At 33.0% G+C, this 21,360-nt stretch overlaps 1 long non-coding RNA gene across 2 annotated transcripts in view; it reads right to left on the bottom strand.

Annotated features, from left to right (window-relative positions):
• Positions 1-494: 494 nt before the first annotated feature.
• Positions 495-21,360, bottom strand: part of LOC148616629 (uncharacterized) — a 30,048-nt gene continuing 9,182 nt past the window's right edge. Inside the window, exons 4-7 of one of the 2 annotated variants that reach the window (XR_015922242.1) lie at positions 21,192-21,351; positions 13,836-19,527; positions 9,350-9,561; positions 495-509 (exon numbers count right to left, since the gene is read on the bottom strand). This is a non-coding gene — a long non-coding RNA (uncharacterized LOC148616629). Of the gene's footprint in view, positions 510-9,349; positions 9,562-13,835; positions 19,528-21,191; positions 21,352-21,360 lie in introns of those variants that run through there. The other variant, XR_015922243.1, reaches the window with a different exon arrangement.

The raw sequence follows: 21,360 nt of genomic DNA on the forward strand, positions 1-21,360 counted from the left end.
TCTTGCTAATTTATCTGGTCACAAAGCTTATGAAAAGACATTATGAAAAAATCCCAAACATAATTTTGGGTTTCATGTGACTTTGGTCTTATGTGAATGGAAATTTTGTCGATGCTAGGTCATTAAACTACATTTGTTTTACAGTTTCGTAAACGTTTAAAAAAACAGCCATATTTTGTCTTTAAGAAACCAAATTATCTTGAGAATTTACAAAATGGACCAGTATTAGATATTTATAAATATTTATGTTTAAGGCACCGGAGAATGTTATTGGAAAGTTTTCTTAATAAACTTATCTTATAGTCTAGACTCGTATATTGTAATAAAAAGTATATATTAAGGTCTGAAAGCTTCTCAACTGTGTCCATACTGTTAAATTAGCAAAACAACTCAATCCATTTGACTCGAACTCGTACTACTGCTACACATACATGTGGCTACATTGTCATGATCTGCACTGTGGTCAGCAACCATCATAAAACCGTCATAATTAGAACTTCCTGCCAAGACTGGTCAGAATAAAAAAAAGACATTAAAATACCTTCATCATCAGACATATTGCCATAGATACTTTGGTTGAGGCAGGAATTTCAACTTGGTACAGGATTTCCAGTTTGTGGTAAGTATCAAAATAACTCAATATCACATTTACATATTCGGAACGGAAGCGTACAAATGGTCAGGGGCTGCTCTGGCTTCCAAAATTCTGTCGCCAGAAAAATAGCCAGCTGCCATTTTTTGTCACCAATTTTCAGAAATTAGCGCCAGAGGATGCCAAAAAAAAAATTATACTTATAAAATAAAATTTGACAGTATTAAGTCCACTGATGAATCATCTTTGTCAATTCGTCAAAATAACCTCTCCATTCATGACATGCATGTACCCAAGATTCACTCTTGATGCATGTATAAAGCAGGTGTTTAGCTCTAGTCTGTCACTTTCATATGTATAGAATAATAAAGTACTACTCCAGAAACAAGTATTTTACTTCTATCAAAGACTTTATATTACTATTTTCATATAGTCCCTGATTTTAAAACACGTTCACCTTTGTCCTTTATAGTCTAATTTATTTAATACAATATAATTTGATATTTTTAACAAACTTAATTATTTTTTTCAAGTGATAAAATTTCTAGCAAACTACATTTTGTACCATGGACCATTAATCGTGTCCCTGTTTAATTATCTTGATATCTGAATAGCTTTTCCTTAATTAGATTTTGGGAATCCCATTCTATTTGTTTTACCGATTTTCCCGCCAAAATGTCACATGGCAAGAGTGTAAACAAATGTCATCCATTTTCTTTTATCGATTCTTTCATTTCGAAGTATTTAGACACTTTCTGATGGGATAATCATCGTTAATTGGATTTAATTTATTCGGTTATTAGGTAAGTCTGTTTCTGAATGTATCACACGGTTAAACAGGGCTGTGAAGCTTATGTGTAGCCACGTGCACATGGCCTTAATTGTGCTTACCTTAGTCAAGATGATAAGTTTTGATTGGCTCTGTCCCTGGATTACATTCTTTTGAATACCGCTATAACCTTGGTTCCCTTGATTCCCTTGATAATATATTTACATTTGATTGACACCCCCATAAGGATATTATCAGTCACGGTCACCTGGTCTTACCTTCAGTCGTAAATTGGTCTTAGTCGATTAATTCTGACCAGGTGTCAACACAATTGTTTAATCAGAGAAAATATCCGTTGCTGATAAACTTTCTGTCAATTCTAATATGCAAAACCTAGGCGCCAAGAAAATCGCCAACTGGCTTTTTTGTCGCCAGATATTGGTACTTCAGGTGACCACCTTCCGAATTGAAGAACGTAGTAAAAGGGCAGACAACCCAACGGCAAAGTTCGACTAAATTTGCTGATTCTGCGGGGTGTTGCTTCACGTGGATACCTAAATTGTTATTTATTCGTTATACGCACTAGACAAGGTAAGTTAGTTGTTTCTATTTTATTTTATTTATAGTTTATAAGTATTACTTATAATTGTAAACGGTTGACAATCTTTAAATATTTTAAAATTATGATTTTGTGGTAAAAGTGTTTGCCGCATTTATCATGCTTCTTAGCAAATGAAAAATGAAATAGTGAACGGCACCCATTGGCACTTTTTCTGAAGCGATGAAATTGAGTTTTATAGTTAATAATGATTTAGTTTAAGCGCTATTTTATTGCAATTCACATAAATTTGTCATTTTTACTATTATTCATGATATCAGTTGTCTCCCTTCGATAAAGTCTTGTTCATATAATACACATAACTCAGCTTATTTTAAATTGCAATATAAGATATATATATTTGTACTGAATATTCAATACAAACATTTTACTATTTGTGTGTTAGTATTTTATGTAGATTTTCAAACTCATCATTAAAGAAGAGGGTGGTAACCAAAGCTAAGTTTTAATTATCTGTCCATCCTATAGCATATGAAAGTTTGTGGATAATGCAAAACACCATTACAATAAATGCCAATTACAGTGTGACCAAGCTTCGGAAGATAATTTTTCAAATAATTTTCCAAAAAAAAAAAACATTATAATAAATTATTGAATGCACATAAAAGTAAATTATTAGAAAAAAATAAGCAGTTTATTCTGGATGTTGTCTTCCCCCTAAAATGTGAACTAAAATACTATTTTATAATACAAACCTATACCGTGTTCATGTAATACACATTTCATTTATATGATTTATCTTTTGCAGCATATTTGTACTTTCTGTTAGAAAGAAGTTAGACCTACCTGCTGCATAGGAATACAAAGTTAACTGTTTCATCTCATTTAATGGTATGTATGGTAGCTTCTATTTTGCATTTTGACATTAGCATGGGGCGGATCTATACAATTTGAAAATGTTGGAAGCAAGCTTTGGTTCCTCAGAAAAAGGGATGATATTATGACATGATTTAATTTGTATAGTAAAAAAGAGGGGTACTAACCCCTTGCACACCCCCAGGTCCGCCACTGAATTAGTTAACTCTATTAAATGATTTGGATTGATATATATTTAAATGCATATTGAAAACAAAATCTTATTTGGATGCTTGTTAAGATGTACTTTGTTGTAGTAACCTAACTATAAGGAAAGGGTTGTATTTTATTAATTCAGCAGGATCGTAAGAATGAAACGTGCATATTCTGTGCTTTTACAGAAAATGGCTAGAAGTGGTCTTATTAAAAGATTTTGGATGGAATTTCCAAAAGGTGATGATGCTAATGCAGCATTAATGTACAGATTTATCTTTGGTGAATATTTTGGAGTTCTCCAAGATAAAAATATAGCTGAGGAAATTCATGATGCCTGCACATATCCAGGAGACTGTAATTGCCGTACATGTGGGGAGAAGGCAAGCATAATTGCTGCTGTTGATGATGATGATTTTTTTGATTTAGATTTTGTAGAGACATCATCAAATGAGTCTTCATCAGAAAACGGTCAGCTGATTGATGTCATAGGGTTTTCATCTGATGATACCCTATCTGATTCTGATACAAAATTACTTTTAAAACATTCTGAAAATGATTTTGAAAGTCAACTGTTGTCAGAGTCAGAGTACGCCAATGACAATGCAGGTGAACCAGTCAGTGCAAGTTTCATTGATTCAGATGAAACACAACCTCCAATTTGTTTTCGAACCAGTTTCTATGACTCAATGATTCTTACACAGACTGATTCTCCTTTGCCTTCACCTGAATCAGAATGTACATTTGGCAGTGATGATGAAACTCAGCCTCCTATTGGCTATGAGGTTAGTTGTAGAGGCACTGCTCTAAATTTACAATCTGATTCCAGTGATGAATTAGAATTTCACCTTCCTCCCTTGATTATTCCTGAAGATAGTAATGAGCAAAGTGATAGAGATTCTTCACCTCGTAATATCTTCAGCTATATCAAGCGTAGAAAGCGAAACCAGTAAATTCATCTTTAAATATTAATGCTACTATATTGAGAATAAGTTTTATTATCTCCCTTTCTTACTATTTTGAGAAAAAGAGTTTTATTATCTCCCTTTCTTACAATAACTTAATAAATAAAAAAAATTAAGTTATATATTAACAATCTGATTCAAGTGAGGAATAAGAATTTCACATCAAAACTTTTGATTATTCTAATTTTTTTTTAAAAGCCAGCTATAATTAAAATGGATTTTTATTCAACATGTTACATGTACATGTATGTTAATGTCTCCATATGTATATAGCAATTACTGTAATAAGAAGTATAGTGTAAATTTTATTTTTTATTTGAACATAAAGTCTCTTTGGTTTTGTATGGTATTATGTAAGAACCAATGAAGAATAATACGTCTATAAAGTGTCATCATTAATTGGAAATCCAAAACAAAATATTAGTGTGTGATAAAGGTGAGATAGCTAGCTTTGCAAAGCCTTAACTGTATTTCATTAAATGCATCTCTAAAAATCACACTGCTTATCATTTTATCCTTAGCTTCTTTAAATGAGGTAATGCAATACTAACATGGAACACATTCCACCTTTACCCATCCCTATTATTCGTTTTACCAATGGAAATGCTATCCAGTTACTTAACTTTGCAAAGAGATATAAGGGATGTGGTTCTAGAAATATCCTACATCATTGGGTATGTTTAGCCACAAAAATAAATAAACAGTAGGTAGTTCCTTCAAGTATTGAGAAGAAAGTAAAAGCTGTGGCACATAGAGTGCGATTGTTAAGGGCGGCAAAAAAACTCATGAACTATTTTCCTATGAACTTGAGGAGTTTAATTTTCCCAGGAAGTATAGGACAACAAGATACATAAACACCCATATTAACACCATTAGTATTTTGAAGAAAAGGGTACAAGAGAAAAACATTAAAATCGGAAATGAGAAGAAGGTTATTAGAAGAAAAAAAATTATTAACGATTTGAAAAGTGAAATATCCTTCTTAAAGACTGTGAAAATTGAAGATAAGTGTGTAAATGTTGAGGACAAAACTACCCAGTGTAATATGTTTAGACAGGACACTCATTTATTGAAAGAAGAAATCATATATTGGCAAAATAAATGTATACAGGAACAAGAGAATAGAAATTGTACTTCAGATACTGGTAACAATGATACATTTACATGTATTGAAAGTAAAGACTCAGAAAGAGGTAATCCTTATTCTTACAAAACGAGGCAAAGTGTATTTAGCTGTTTAGGAAATAATGTTCCTATTCAAAACATTTCGTCTGTTATAAGCAGTATCATTAAATTTTTTACTGACGAGGAAATTCTACAACTGCCATCAATTTCAACAATTCATAACATGATTAGGGAAGGTCGGTCAGTATGCAATAAACAGTTGGAAGAAGTCATCAATGATAATAAAGATATCACACTGATGAAGGATGCAACTACAAAGAAAGGCAGACATTTTTATGGTAACAAAATTGTTACTAAAGATGGAGAATATACATTAGGTAAAGACAATACATGTATGATTAATTTCACCCCATTTATGAGATATTTAGTAAAGTTCCAAATGAATTAATAAAGGTGGGTGGCACATGATGGTTTAACATTGTTAATTTGAAATAAATTAAAATTTTGTAACCAAATATTTATCAATTTTCTCCCTTCGTAACATTGTTCTCCAGTGCAAATTCTGCATTAATTAATTTGTGTTTTTTCATAGTTTCTTCTACACAAAAAATTTTTTGTATAGAATTTTACATTATCACATGAGTTAGCTCCCTTACTTATAGTACATTCTAATCAAAGCAAACTGATATCAGAAAGAGCATCATAAAGTTTTTAGAGGTGAGGAAATTCAATAATATGGAATAAATTCATATCGTGTGCCATACAATTTAATTAATAGTGTTGTATTTTGGTTAATAAATATAAATTATCTCCCTTTGCATCATCGTGTTTATGTATATATATAGTTTCACATAGATGTGTTCCAAACTTTTTGTCTAAAGTAGGCTTTTAAAAAAATTTTAAAGCTGAAATAACTATTACAGGCATTAAGGAAATATCAAGTGGTACTGCTGAACATTATGTTGATGCTACAATGGACATGGTTACTGATGTTACTGATCAAACATTATTTTAAGAAAAATTGAAAAACACAATGACGGATAGAAGTGCTACAGAATTAAAAGCAAATAGGTTACTCAGAAAACTTAAAGATAATGATGATAATGATAGTAATTTTGAATTTAACGAATTTAAATGCAGTGTGCATCATTTAACTCAGTTTGCGAGTGAAGCAGAAAATTAAACTTATTGAACAGGAGGAGGGAGTTAAATTTAAAAAAAAACTTTTTAGAAATAAAGGTGAATCTTATACAGGAAACCTGCTAAGGTGTACATCTAAGCTTTTATACAATGACAAAGTTGGTGAACCAGTAAGTTTTAAAAAATATTCAGAATCTTGTGAAATAGAAGATGTGCCTATTATGAATTATAAAGGAAATCGTTTTAATGTATTTTTTCATAATTCGTCTGGTTCACTCTATTTAAGAAATTTCATCAAATCTTTCATTACATCATGCTCTTCAGGACCATCACCAAATTTAATGAAATCATCTATTGTTCAACTATTGGAAAATACAACTATTTCATCAATTCTGTTTGCACTTACCATGATCAACATTCACATCACAACTCCATATTTCAGTTTGGCATCACAGGATCTACCGATTTTAGAAATGTCTCCATTTTTTAATACTTTTTGTCAACAATTGGAACAGATAACATTGAAACCTTCTTTAATTTTGGACCAAAGATATAGACTTTTTTCAAGTTGACATTTCTGAATTCGCTGCTATGGACCTATATTTAGACATTAGAGTTTATTTTTAGTTTTACTGTCCAATGGTTACCTGTGCAGAAGAAGTTGTAGGTGAAGGTCATATAAATTGAATTAAACAAAGAAAGAGGATTTCCGAGTAGATTGATTTTTTTTCCTGAAGTCCCTACCAGATAAAATACAAAAATCGCAAATTGCGACACTGGCGAAGCCCAGCGCGACCCCTGGATGGTAGAATACACAAACAAAAACAAAATGATAGGCAACCTTTAAATTGTAAGTGTAAAAGAGATTATATTCGTACTAGAAAATAAAGCACAATTATCTTGAAGTCAAAAAATTACGTTGTTTGCTTAAAATGGAAGATGAAGATTATTATTCGAATACAATAGAATGAAAATCTATGGTTATTCAATTATTTATACTTCTACTCCACATACTCAGTTGAAATTTCGAATAAAAAACATAATGCATAGTTGTTACTACAAAAAAATGGTACATCTATATACAAATATGTAGTTTTTGATAGAGATTCCTCATACTTTCTATAAAATTATATAAATCGAAATTATCTTCCAATTATACCGAAGATGTTTTGAAAATGCTATTTTTTTTAAATGTTTGTTTGTTTGTTTGTTGGGATTTAACGTCCGAGCAGCAATATTTCAGCTATATTCAGACGATGAACATGAAATTGATGATAAAATGAACATAAAATGATGATGAAATGAAAAAAAAGGATGGGACACAAGGACAATGTGGTCGACAAATTTTGATTGCCACTGGAAATTGGGAGATATGGGTAGGGTCAGGCAATTTAGCCTCCTGCGGCGGAGCCTTATGGTTCCTACTCAGGGAGAATACCACAGTAGGGTTCTTTAACGTGCGAGGAACGTGGCATCTTTCCCAACACGGTGCACCACTATGGTTTGCGGTCAGGTTTTCCGTATTATAGCCTGACAACCCCAGCTTGTAACACGCCAGGGGTACCCCATTCCACCACCTGGGGCACACATCCCAGTTGCTCTGTGGGCGGAGCGCCTAGCCCCCGGCTAGGTTTCTGAGCACTATTTAGTCGCCTTACACAACAAGCTTAGCGCTGCTGCAGGCCTATTCTTTTAACACCCGGACCTGCACGGGGCCCCATGACGAATTGAGAATCACTGCACATCATAAGTCTTACAATAAGGATACAACCCATTTCATGCCAAAACCTGCTTTAAATTCAGTATTCTTGTTTCTATGTAAAGATACTATGAGCGAATTAATGTTAATACAAAGAATGCTATCCTTAACGATTTGACAATATCAAACCAAATCCCTTATGAATGGGTGTTTTCAGTGGTTAAGGCATATTTTATTTTAAAAATATTCAGTAATATCCGAAATCCACATGACCATTAAGTGTTTCCAGATCCTACTAAAATTAAAATCCATTAAAATTAGAAATTAGAATTCAAATTTGCTATAGGAAGATTTCGGATCCTACTGGATTCCTATTTGCCACGTTGCATATACGATTAATGTATTCCTTGTTGACTTTTTATCTAAAAACAAAATAAAGAGCTTCACGGACGAGTGCAGTATGATACGACTGCAGTGGTCACACCCTGAACAGTTCGGGCAAGTGTTGACTCAATATTCGTTTTGAACAAACTTAAGTATAGTTACTTACAATCCATTTTGGACACAACAACCAGACTAGACACAACAAAAAATTCTGATTTGGCCCATTTGACACCTTATAACGTGACAAACGTTAAATTGATCTGTAATCTGATTTACAAATGTAGGCAGGAATTTTCAAAAGCAAAAGAAAAAAAACGAGATCGGACAACAAATTAAAAAGTCCATTTTGAATGTTTTTTTCTTTGACCTCTTATTACTAGAAACTCGAAAAGCCGCAAGAGATATTTGAGGCAATTTTATATGGAATTTCAACAATAATATAATATAAATTCTCCAAATCGAACCTAAAATAGTTGTATTGACATCGGGAAAATGCATGTTTCTGCCCCCTTTTGGTTCCTTATTTCTGAAAAAGTTAAGGTTTTGACCCCCTGAAACAATCTATTATGGTATAGAATATTACGAAACAATATCATTGGCATTCAAAGGCTGATTTTATTGGAGATTTATAGTTGAATTTTATGAAAGTATAATCAAGGGAACCAAGCTTATGGCGGTAATCAAGAGAATGCAATAACAATATACTACCGTATAAATATTTTTGCGGTCGAATAAAAAGCGACTGTTATTTTTTTTAATAGATAAAATTGTTAAGCAACACTCAACTGTATAAAGGGAAAAGAAGGCGCTGACTATAGATCATGTTTAAGAAAACATTTTAAGTAGCAGTAAAATATTACAAATGAGGGAATACTTTTTGATATAAAGAATTAAACATTTATCTCGTTTACAAGTCTGAAAAAACTCGATAGTCGGAAAAAAATACATAACAATAGATAGTGCCTGTTCAATAAAATCGAATAGGGGAATATTGTCTAACTGTATAGAAACAATATGTTTCAACTAGATTGAATGGTTACTTACTTACATTAACACCTATTGTTAAGAGCAAATCAATGAACAGCAGCATAGAGCGAGCAAGACTAGGTAACAACTCATGTCCAATATGTGAGAAGTCATTGGAATCAACATTGCAATCCATGTAGCGTTTGTCAGTTACTCTTCTGTACAGAATGTACAAAATAGCTACAGTTATACTTGAAACTCTTACGGATGTCACATTACAAAATTCAAATGGACCTGCAATTGAAAAAAAAACAGAACTTTCCTTGCATGACTAGGCTAACTAACCAACTCAAGTATATAAAGGAACAAACAAACTCCAGAATGTCGGACATGGGAAAAAGAGTTAATAACCTCGACAAAGGTCTAGGAAAGGGTTAAAAAAGTACTACAAATGAAACAAGATATACTGGATGAGATAAAATCAGAAACCAGTTCGCCACTTTAAGATGATATGAGAAAAGATAATATAAGGCAAGAAAATTATGGGCTTTAAACGTAATAGTCTTCAATCTACATTAATGTAAAAGAAGAAACTTTGATGAAATAAAAACCTTCTTACTTTACATTGTTGTGTGAACAAATTACTGTAAGCCAACAGAAATCATATGGAAATGAACAAAAAATAGAAGCAACAACAATAAAAAGGGAGAAAAAAAAGCGGCAACCACAACAAATTCCACGACAATTATTACAACGTAAAAAAACATGTATAGCAATCCATCGCAGTTTGCAGGGGTTGCAACCATAGAAAACATAAATTTCAGAAGTGAATTCGAAATTGCTGGAGACCAATCTCTGTCCTTACCAAGCGACATGTAAGTACCCCAACGGGATCATGCAGCCCTCAAAGTATCAGAGTTAACTCAATAAAACCTTGAATCCCCAAGCATCAATTAATGATGTCACGTATGCACATGAGGTCAGAGGCATGACAGTCCTGTGGCTTCACCACAAACGGAACTTCAGCCATGGATAAGTCTGAAGCACATCACTCAAACAAGTAGATGTTTTTTTTCTGCTTTTATATGCAGCAGCACTGAACTAAGCGCACAGCTGTCATTCATATACACAAATGTTGGTAGTCTTTTTAATAGAACAAACAAATTCATAGCAGTGGTCACAGAGAATACGACATCATAGCAATAACAGAAATTCTCCCTAAGAACAAAAGTCTAGAATACAATGAAAACTATTGGAACAAACCCCTTGTTGCACAATCCACAGATCTACTATAAGTCATCACTAGAAGAGAGTACATAATTTAACAAAAAAAAAAAAAAAAAAAAAAAAAAAAGTTTCGACAAACAATACGTCTGTTGGAAGGATCATCTAGCTACCCAATTCCTTAATATGGTTATGGATACCTTTCTCACACAAAATGTAATCAAATCAACCAAATACAGAGAAGAAAACATCCCTAGTTACTAGACTTAGTCTCCACAAATGTAGAAGACATAGTTGGTGATACAGATCACTGTGCATCAATTGGTAACAGCGACCATGATGTTTTAGAGTTCGATCTTGTGTATACATGTTAAAAAATATATATAAAATTAAATACAGATGATAAAAGTAACCAAAGTAAAGGGGACTACGACTAAAACCAGAAAACATAAATTTGGCGGAACTATATATTATATTTGACGATGGAATTTCAAATGTTTGCAAAGTACGACTCAAAGGCCCTAAGGCCTTTTGGAAATATGCCCAGTCCAAGACGAAAGGCAAAAAAAAGTATACACTGTCGAATTGACGAAGACGATAACCTTCATTCAGAACATAGAGTATAAGCCTAAATACTAAACAATTTTCTTCCAAATTGTATTCATAAATGAAACCAATGCAAAAGAAATTCCCAACCTTAATCAACGTTGTGAACAAGAGCTAAAAATATTGAGTTCAAGGTTGAGACAGTACAAAACATCTGAATATGGTAAAGCAATCAAAATCACAAGGCTCAGACGCCATCCCTACTAAACTGAGTAAAGATATAGTCATATAGATTGCTGAACCATTAACCCACATATTTGACAAAACAATGGAAAACAATGAATAAGAACAAGTACGGGAAATAGCCAACATCACCCCTATTCACAAAAAGGGGCCAACATAGGAAGCTTCAATATACCGACTAATCAGCCTCACATCGATCATGGATGTGATTATGGAAAAATGATCACAGATAAAATAATGGATTAGATCGAAGCAAAAGAATTATTTAGCATGCGTCAAAATGGAACGTTCATGTGAGACACAACTAAAAGAGGTTATGGAAAAATGGTTAGATGAATTCGATTACTGCAACTCAGTTGACTGTATATAATTATATTCCCAAAAGGCCTTTGTCACCGTGCCACATTGGCGCCTTATTATAAAAAAATCAAAAATTATAACAGGCAATATGCTTTAATGGATTAAAAACGTCTTTCATGAGAGGAAGCAAAGAGTAGATCTTATTAGAGTACACACAACATTGACTACTATTTCCAGTGGAACACCTCAATTCTGTTTTTTTGCAATTTACGTAAGCGATTTACTAGATGTTGTTGAGAAAATAGTCAAACTTTTTTGCAGATATTACCAAGATATTTGCAAAATTAAACAATGGCAACGATCAAAACAGCCTCCAAATTGATATGGATAGCCTGATGAATGGCTTATAATAATTAAATGCCAAATTATATATAACACATCAACATTGGTCCAGTAGCAAATCCACCTACCAGGTGAATATTGAAGAAATAGCAATAACTACAGCAACAGAAAAAAAAGTCCATAGGAATAATCATCGGTAACTAAACTTCCAACTCTATTTAAATAGCTAAGACAAAAAGCTAACCAAAACTGGGACTAATCAACAGAACCTTTAAATACCTGGACAAGGATATATTTCTGACATTATACATAGCTTAGTGATACCCCATCTTGAGTACGGTAGAAAAGTCAGGTCAGGTACAAATAAGAGAGAAGCTATATTGATTTTAAACATTCGAAGACAAAGAACAAGACTGCTAAGAGATTTTCAAACCTCAGGTACTGAAAAAGACTTGCATATCTTGGGTTAACCTCACTCCAATACTGAAGATTTAGGGAAGACCTTGCTGAAACATACAAAACCATAAACGGCATAAGAAGACGAATGTACGAGGCCACAAATTCACATTTTTCCAAAACGATGTAGAAAAAAACAAAAGAAAAAAATATAGAACATAGTAGACGATTGGAATAATCTGCCAGACAAAGTTGTAGAGGCCACTTTAGTGTTAAAAACGCTCTTCACAATCAGAAGAATAACCAAGTGAAATTTGTCCTGACCTCCGTGTACCAGAAGCAGGCATTATATCACACTTAATCGAAATCGATCAAAGACAATGAGTATAGACGATCGGGAACTCAAGGTAAACTCGAGGATTGAACTTACATGTCTACATATTGAAATAATGTAACATGTATATCAAATGCTGACCAACAAGTACAAAAAATACTCAGTGACTGTGAACATGAAATGATGATGAAATGAAAAATGGGATGGGACACAAGGACAGTAGAGTCGACAAATTTTGATTGCCACTAGAAAAAGGGAGGGATGGATAAGGTCGGGCAATTTAGCCTCCTGTGGCGGAGCGCAAAGGTTCCTACTGCTATCGAATACCACAGCAGGGTTCTTTAACGTGCGAGGAACGTGGCATCTTTCCCAACACGGTGCACCACTATGGTTTGCGGTCAGGTTTTCTGTATTATAGCCTGGCAACCCCAGCATGTAACATGCCAGGGGTACCCCACTCCACCACCTGGGGCACACATCCCAGTTGCTCTGTGGCTAGGTTTCTGAGCACTATTTAGTCGCCTTTTACGACAAGCTTAGCGCTGCTGCAGGCCTATTCTTTCGACACCCGGACCTGCACGGGGCGCCTACAGTACAAAACATGTACATATACATCATTACAAATGTACACAAGTATAACACCAAACACTAAGGGACAGATGCATATATTTGTAAAAACAAGGAACCCAAATACATTATCATATTCTTTTAATCATTTGTTCACAATGCTGAATAATTTTAATATGTCACTACCGTTTTTGCTTTTGTTTTGTTTTGTTTTGTTTTATTTTTTTTGGAATTCATATTGTCAGTGCTTTTTTTTTTATGTGTAATCTTTTTTTATTCGGTTCGCTATATTTTGTATGCATATCTTCTCTGTTCACATTTACGCAATGTTTTAGTCGACATCATTACTGAAATGGATTATTTTGTGAGTATTTTTTGCAATGTACAACAAGTTCCAATTAACATGAAACTCAACAAAAATCAATTTCATATGGGGGTTTGAAAACGGTCCGCCTTTGCAACATGAGAGTTCATGACTTTATTGTTTTGTTTTACATGCAACACCGTGTATTAACATAACAGCAATCTATAAAAATCTTCAGCAATGCACAAGATTTGCAAAATCTTAGATAATTTGTAAAAAATAGATTGCAACGAATCAGTTTATAATACCTACTGCTGAATATGTGTTGGTTTAAGTCCGTAAGGGCACTCTGCTTGGTTAGCGGCTGTGCTACTATCGTTTCCGGTGGCGTCCATTTACTATTATTCTGTTGGTTTTAGAGCTCCATTAATATACGACATCAAAAAATTTCAAATACGTCTGTTTACAACTACGCCAATCAGGGCCTGTCATAATGAACACGTAAACCTATTTCATGAATGGACGACGCATGACGACAAAATTCCAAAAGACCACACCATGACCAAATAAGTATATTTGTGTACACGTAACTATGCGTCAAGTTGAGCACGTGAGCATAAGGACAAATGTTTAGGTGCTGAAATTACTATTAATAATTTGGATTGGCTTATGTACCAACTGCGTAAAAAAAAATATCAGTGGATTTTCCTTTACGATGAGGTAACTATGTTACATGTAATATTAAACGACGTTATTATGACACGAAAAGTACAGTTAAGTGAAACTCGTTTATAAACACATGACCTTTCCAATCAAATTTCAAAGTGAAATTAGAAATTAACTTAATTACATTGCATGATTATGGGTCGATGTAACATTTATCAATTCAATAATTTGATAAAAAATGAAACTTTCAAAAAGGGAAATTATTAAAACTATACCTTTTGGTAGCTTAAAACTTTATATTCAAAAATCTATTTTTTTTTAAATGTTGAATTGTTAAGTGTTACACGTACCAATATGTCATGCAAGAAATAAAAAAACCCTCAATAATAAAGTAATTATATTATCAATTTTCTTTTTAGATGCTTGTCCCGAACTAAATATGTGGAAAGATAAAAAGATAACGAACACTGCAACAACGTACCTTTGCGATTGTATTTTTCAAGTGACACACTGTGATGATTCAAAGTTCTAAAAGTTTTCTTTTGTGCTAAAATCGTAATAAGTAAAGTTTATGATGTTTATTTTTATTTTTATTTGCTATTTTCAAACCTATGGCATCTGGTTTTGTGTAATACTTATAAGCTATTTCTAAGAAATGTTCGTAGTAAAATACTACAGGTAATTTTATACTGGTGGAACTGAATAGTATAAATCATGTTTGGTAAATAATAATTAAATCTTATGGTTTAGGAGTTTCGGACATCTTGGGTTGACACTGATATTCATTATGAATAGTGGGTTTGGCAGTTACAAACAAGTATTCGAGTTTGTACGACTGGTTCTTTATTTGGCCGCTAAATTTTGAAAACGCTTTGGTAGTTCAAATCAAAAGCTTTGTCAAGCTCAGCATGATACGACTGTAGCCAGTTGAACTCATTTCAGTGTAGGCAAGTGTGGAAACAATGTCAGATTTTTAATCACTATATATTGGGACTTGCAGCTCATTTGGCCACAATATTACACAATATTATGCAATTCAATTTAGGTATAAATGTCTGCTTTAGGGTGCACTCTTGGATCACTTTATACCAGATTCTCTAAAAAACCAGTTAATTATAGGTCTATTTGGTAAGCATAATTCTTAGAACTCTTATATTTGTGCTTGGATTTTCATATGGAATCGAATAGAAAATTAAAATCGCACAACTTTTTTTTAAAGTCAATTTTTTGGTGCGTGGTTCCACTTGACCCCTTATAACTCGAAAACCAGAAAAGATATCTGAAATCTGATTGAAAAATACAGGAAAGATGTTTCATGAGGAATCGAGAAAAAAAACAATTTCCAAATTGCACCAAAATTTAAAAAGACGATTTTGGGGCATGACCCACTTTGGCCGCTTATGTTCCTCTGTTGGACCAGGTCAAAATCCCAAAAATCAAAATCTGTCTTCCTTTTTTAGTATGACACCTTGTAATACAATTTCAAAAAGATGTATTCACTTATATTTAAGTTATTGTCTGAACAACAGGAAAATGGAGGTTTCTTGTATCCCTATTTGAACCCTAATTTCTTAAAAGTAAGTCTTTACACAAAAAAAAATTTATCAATTTCTGACTATTGTGGTAAAGAATACTGTGGAGCAATATCATAGTCATTCATATGATTTTATTGGAGATTTTTGGTTAAATTCCATGTTTAAGACCCCTTTTTGCCCCCTAATTAAAAAAAGGTTTTGTCAATAACCCTAAAATACAATAAAAAACTTCCTTTTGTGGTTTTAAACCTTTTTATAAAATTTTATAAAGGTCAACCGACTAATACTCATACTATCTCACGAAAACTAAGTGTCTATAGGCGACGATGACGACGACAGCGCCAAATCATTATACGACAGCAATTTGTTTGCGGTTGTTGGAAAACAACGGCGGGAAAAATACCTAGTCGAATCAGGTTCCGCCAGATTTTCATGTTACATGTAGTATTTACAGTGATGGATTTATGTCATTTATTCCATGTGCAGTATAAGATTTGTTACCAGTGTAAATTGATTTTTATATAAATACTGAATACATAATTTTGGAACGATAATTTGTACCATGTCAACCGTATTTCCTATATCGACTTCCTTGATCTGTTCAAAGTAATTTTTTGTTATTTTTTTTTATCTTGCACTGATAAAATGAATATTGTTACAAGAGTTATAAAGTTATTATGATTAATATCTGATGTTAAACGTTGACAGTACTTCTGCAGTTTTTGTTTCTTTATTTTTTGTTTTTGTTTTGCTAACATGGGTTTGTAACTATAACATAGACATTTAGAATTTGACAAACAATTTATGGGCTCATTTTGGGAATTCATTAGAAAAGGGTGTTGCTTTTGTGTTTAATTCAATTTACTCATATAAAGTTTTAGAGTTTGTGCTTAGAGAGGAAAAAAAACCTTTGTAATTCAATGTTATGCTTAATTAATCATTGAAGTTGGATAATTTAAATTAGTGAAATTTGACTAGTTTCTATCTTGTTTGTTTGTTTGTTGGGGTTTAACGTCCGAGCAGCAATATTTCAGCTATATTCAGACTATGAACATGAAATGTATGATAAAATGAACATGAAATGGATGATAAAATGAACATGAAATGATGATAAAATGAAAAAGGGATGGGACACAAGGACAATGGGGTCGACAAATTTTAATTGCCACTGCAAATAAGGAGAGGTGGGTAGGGTCGGGTAATTTAGCCTCCTGTGGCGGAGCCCTATGGTTCCTACTCCGGAAGAATACCACAGTACGGTTTTTTTAACGTACGAGGAACGTGGCATCTTTCCCAACACGGTGCACCACTGGTTTGCGGTCAGGTTTTCCGTATTATAGCCTGACAACCCCAGCATGTAACACGCCAGGGGCACCCCATTCAACCACCTGGGGCACACATCCCAGTTGCCCTGTGGGCAGAGCGCCCTAGCCCCCCCCCGGCTAGGGTTCTGAGCACTATTAAGTCGCCTTTTACGACAAGCTTACCGCTGCTACAGGCCTATTCTTTTAACACCCGGACCTGCACGGGGAGTTTCTATTTTGTAACCGTGCAGCTAGCATTTGTTTGCCATAATTTAAACTATCGTAACAAAGTTACTTGAAGAGCTATTCTCATAACTCGTATAATGCCTGAGTAATCTGCCTGTCAATGTTTCAAGGGTGATCGGTATCATGCTACTACAATTTATTTCGATATAGTTCCGCTTTTTACCCTATGACCTTAAAGACGCTCTTCCATTTAACGCAAGTCACCTGATCGTAATTCCGTTTCCCGATTGGCCAAAACTTCGAAAAATGATATTGCGTGCCATGTGTTATTTCCTGAATGAAATGTAGAAATAACAAATTTTACTGCGTCGGCTATCGTTTTTTAGAGATAGAACTTTTTTACTTTTTATGGAATTTGATTTTTTTTAATGCAAAACAACGCGTATTTTACTGACAAATATTTGTATTACAGGAAATATACTACATTTCTGGCGTTCCTTAAATATTCATACACATTCATATTTTTTTCTCGTTCATTGGGATTGCATTTCGAACCTCTTATTTGTAAATACGATGTCGGGATTGAATCGTTTGGTAGTATTCTTGATGTCAGCTCGTTTATATCATTCATTTTTCATTTTGAGATGGATTTAGATTACTTAACTGCAATTTCCTTTATCTGATTTTGTTCAACTCGTATTATCTTTTAAAATGTCAATATGTTTTCAATTTAAACAAAATATAATAATGCACTTCAACTAAAACATCTGTTACAATTACAATAAAGAGTATAAAAATAATTGTCGGCGTACGGTTATGGCTCTTAATACTTTCAACACAGAAAATATGCAACATAAGTTTTTATTTGTTCGAAAAGCGGTAAATACAGATAATGTGGTTTGTTTTCAAATTAAACATCAAAATATAAAAGTAATAAAATTCGCAGAGCGCAGAATGATACGACCTAAATGGTTGAACTCTGAACAATTTGGGCAAGTGTGGACACAAGATTAGTTTTTGATACACTTAAGCACTAAGAGACTTACAATTCATTATGGGCATAACAACTGCTTTGTACACTTTATTGCAGAAAATTTGAAATTAGAATAAACATTTTCAGAATCAATGTGGTCTCTTTGAACCCTTATAACTCGAAAACAATAAATGATATCTGAAATGAGTTTGAAAAAGACAGGCGTGTATTTTCAATCAATAAAACATTTTGAAATCAGACCAAAATTAAATAAATTTTAAAATATTCATTACCTCACATATATCATAAATAAATACATCATTACATTAAAAAATATCCAAAACATACTGTGAAATGATCTTGATGACTTGTCATAACCTTGCTAAAATCAATCAGTCGATAAATATGAAGTTAAGTAGATGTATATAATGACAATTCAAAGGATAACTCCACTTCACAATGAGAAACTTAATTTTTATTTTTATTTTTGGCAATTGCCTTTTCTTTCAAATAATAAAGATAAAATCTAAAAACATAAATAACGAATTCACTTTCATCTTTAATGTTGTCTTCAAACTCCCCAAAAAAATCAATCCCTCATGAAAATGTTGTTTCTGACCCCTTATTGTCCCCAATTCCTAAACGGTTCAGGCCACATCCCAAACAAATCTATACAGTAAAAGTTAATATTCATTGGAACCCGGATTGTCTATGGGCGACGATGACGACGCTGCCGACTATGACGACATCGCAATACCATTGTACGACCGCAAAAAAAAAAAAAACATATGTTGCAAATCTATCTGTGTATGCTTATGCAATTTAAACGTCTTTCATCGATCATAAATTGTGAAACCGCTATTTCAATTTAAAGGTGTATAATTGAACCTGTTTCTACTCCAATGCCAGCATAAGCTAGAATATACATCACCCTTTCTTACAGCAAAAATTAGTCCTAAGGTCCGTAAAACTAACAAGATCCATTGTTCTTCCCATTAATTTAAGTAAAGCAATTATTTCGTTAAGAATGAAGACAGATAACAAAAAGAAAATCTGCAATCTACTCCACCCGTCGACTGTTTTTAACTGTTTTGTAATAAACATGACGTCATGAGAGTTTCATACGACGCCCGTAAGTATTGTGATTTTGTGTCCCATCATTGAAAACACTTTGTTGTGGAAGGAGTTACAGAAGTCACAGATGTTTTTCCGACAAGTGTAACATCTGTAAATAGCGGTGCTTTCATCAACACACATTTCACAGCGTCTTGTATTAGATACTTCTGGTAATGTTACCATTCGACGTCGTTTCATTTCTGTCAAAATTTGACAGCCTTTTCCTGAAAAAAGATTTAATATTAAAGGCAAATTTTAACTATTGAAGTAGACCCTTACTTTAAAAAAAAAGAAACTAACTGATATAAATTTTACTAAATTTATTACTGTCTTGAAGTATTTTCGTAAGAATAAGACTGAAAATCGATTTCAAATTTGTTTTTTTGTTTTTTTTGGCATTTTTACATAAAAGATATATAAATAAATATATATATATATAACTCTTACAAATGTTAGCATTTGTGAGACGCAGAAAGGACATTAGGAATTGATGATAATGAAAAATGCAAATGTCACAGTATGCGGAAAACAGGAACAAAGATAAAAACAAAAAAAATTAAGTAAAGGGTGGATAAGAAACACAAAGAAAACCAACAAAATTTCAGAACAATGAAATGCTTTTACCGAACACCTGAAACAAAATAATCATTTGATTGAAATGAAACGACATAGCATTTTCTAAGTTACAGTTTGTTTGCTATTCAATCGCCACTTGTTTTTAGTTCAAATATTATGTACAACTAGGTTCAAGGTTCAACAACGTGTGCCCCAGGTGGTGGAATGGGGTACCCCTGGTGTGTTACATGCTGGGTTGTCAGGCTATAATACGGAAAACCTGTCCGCAAACCACAGTGGTGCACCGTGTTGGGAAAGATGCCACGTTTCTTGCACGTTAAAAAACCCTACTGTGGTATTCTCCCGGAGTAGGAACCATAGGGCCCCGCCACAGGAGGCTAAATTGCCCGACCCTACCCACCTCTCCCTATTTCCAGTGGCAATCCAAATTTGTCGACCCCATTATCTTTGTGTCCCATCCCATTTTCTTTTTATCATCATTTCATGTTCATTATATCATTCATTTCATGTTCATCGCCTGAATATAGATGAAATATTGCTGCTCGGGCGTTAAACCCCAACAAACAAACAAAACAAAATGTTTTATAGAGATTTTTGTAAGAGGACCAAAAGGCATCATAGAATTGGTTTACATTACGTTATTACTTTTTCAGATTCAGCCTGATTCATTGTATTAAATTTAGAGTTAGAAATACTAAACTATTTATCTACGTGCTCTAAAGGATAAGCATTATAAACATGTTTTTGAATTATATATGAATATGAAAGACAAAACAATACATGGTGTTCATATAAAAATGTGCATTGCCTGCAAAAGGTAGCGTACAATAAACGCTAAATTCATTTTAAAGGAAACTTTTTCTCATCCTTTTCCAACAATGTTTTTTTAAAGAGATTGAAAATGGTTTAGTTATAAAAATTACTACAGAAGAATAACATGGCTTTGTTAAATAATGAACTTGATATAACTTGATAATTTGGTTCCCAACTATTTTGCTGTTACCCTAATATTGTCATGTGTTATAATAACTTATCTTTTGGTAATTCCTTTTGACAACTGCCTAGGTTTTATCATTTTATTTTGTAATTTGTTATTACCCTTCATTAGGTTGTCAGCAAATCCAGAGGAGTATAAGGGGATTGATATACCTTTCAAACAAAATTCACTTTAAAGTTTGAAATAATTTCTTCCAATAAACAATTGCTACTTTTGTACTTATTTATTAATAAAGCCAAACGTTATTTTTCAATTATTCATTAAAAATATTGTTAATTAAAAGTTTAAGAAACATATCTGAATTCGTCAACTTACTTTTTGATATTGTCATATTTTGGTCATCTAATATCCTTTTATACCGAATATGTGTATGAAGTTAAATATCTCTCCACTTTTATATATATGCCGTTATCACACTTGTGGTGTATATATCAATTTGTGTACAAATGAATAGTTGTCTAAAATCGACCTCCACCTAGAAAAA

This window comes from Perna viridis, chromosome 5 (genome assembly GCF_037379345.1).
Source record: "Perna viridis isolate PV_CMFRI_1.1 ecotype Kerala chromosome 5, ASM3737934v1, whole genome shotgun sequence".
NCBI lineage: Eukaryota > Metazoa > Mollusca > Bivalvia > Mytilida > Mytilidae > Perna > Perna viridis.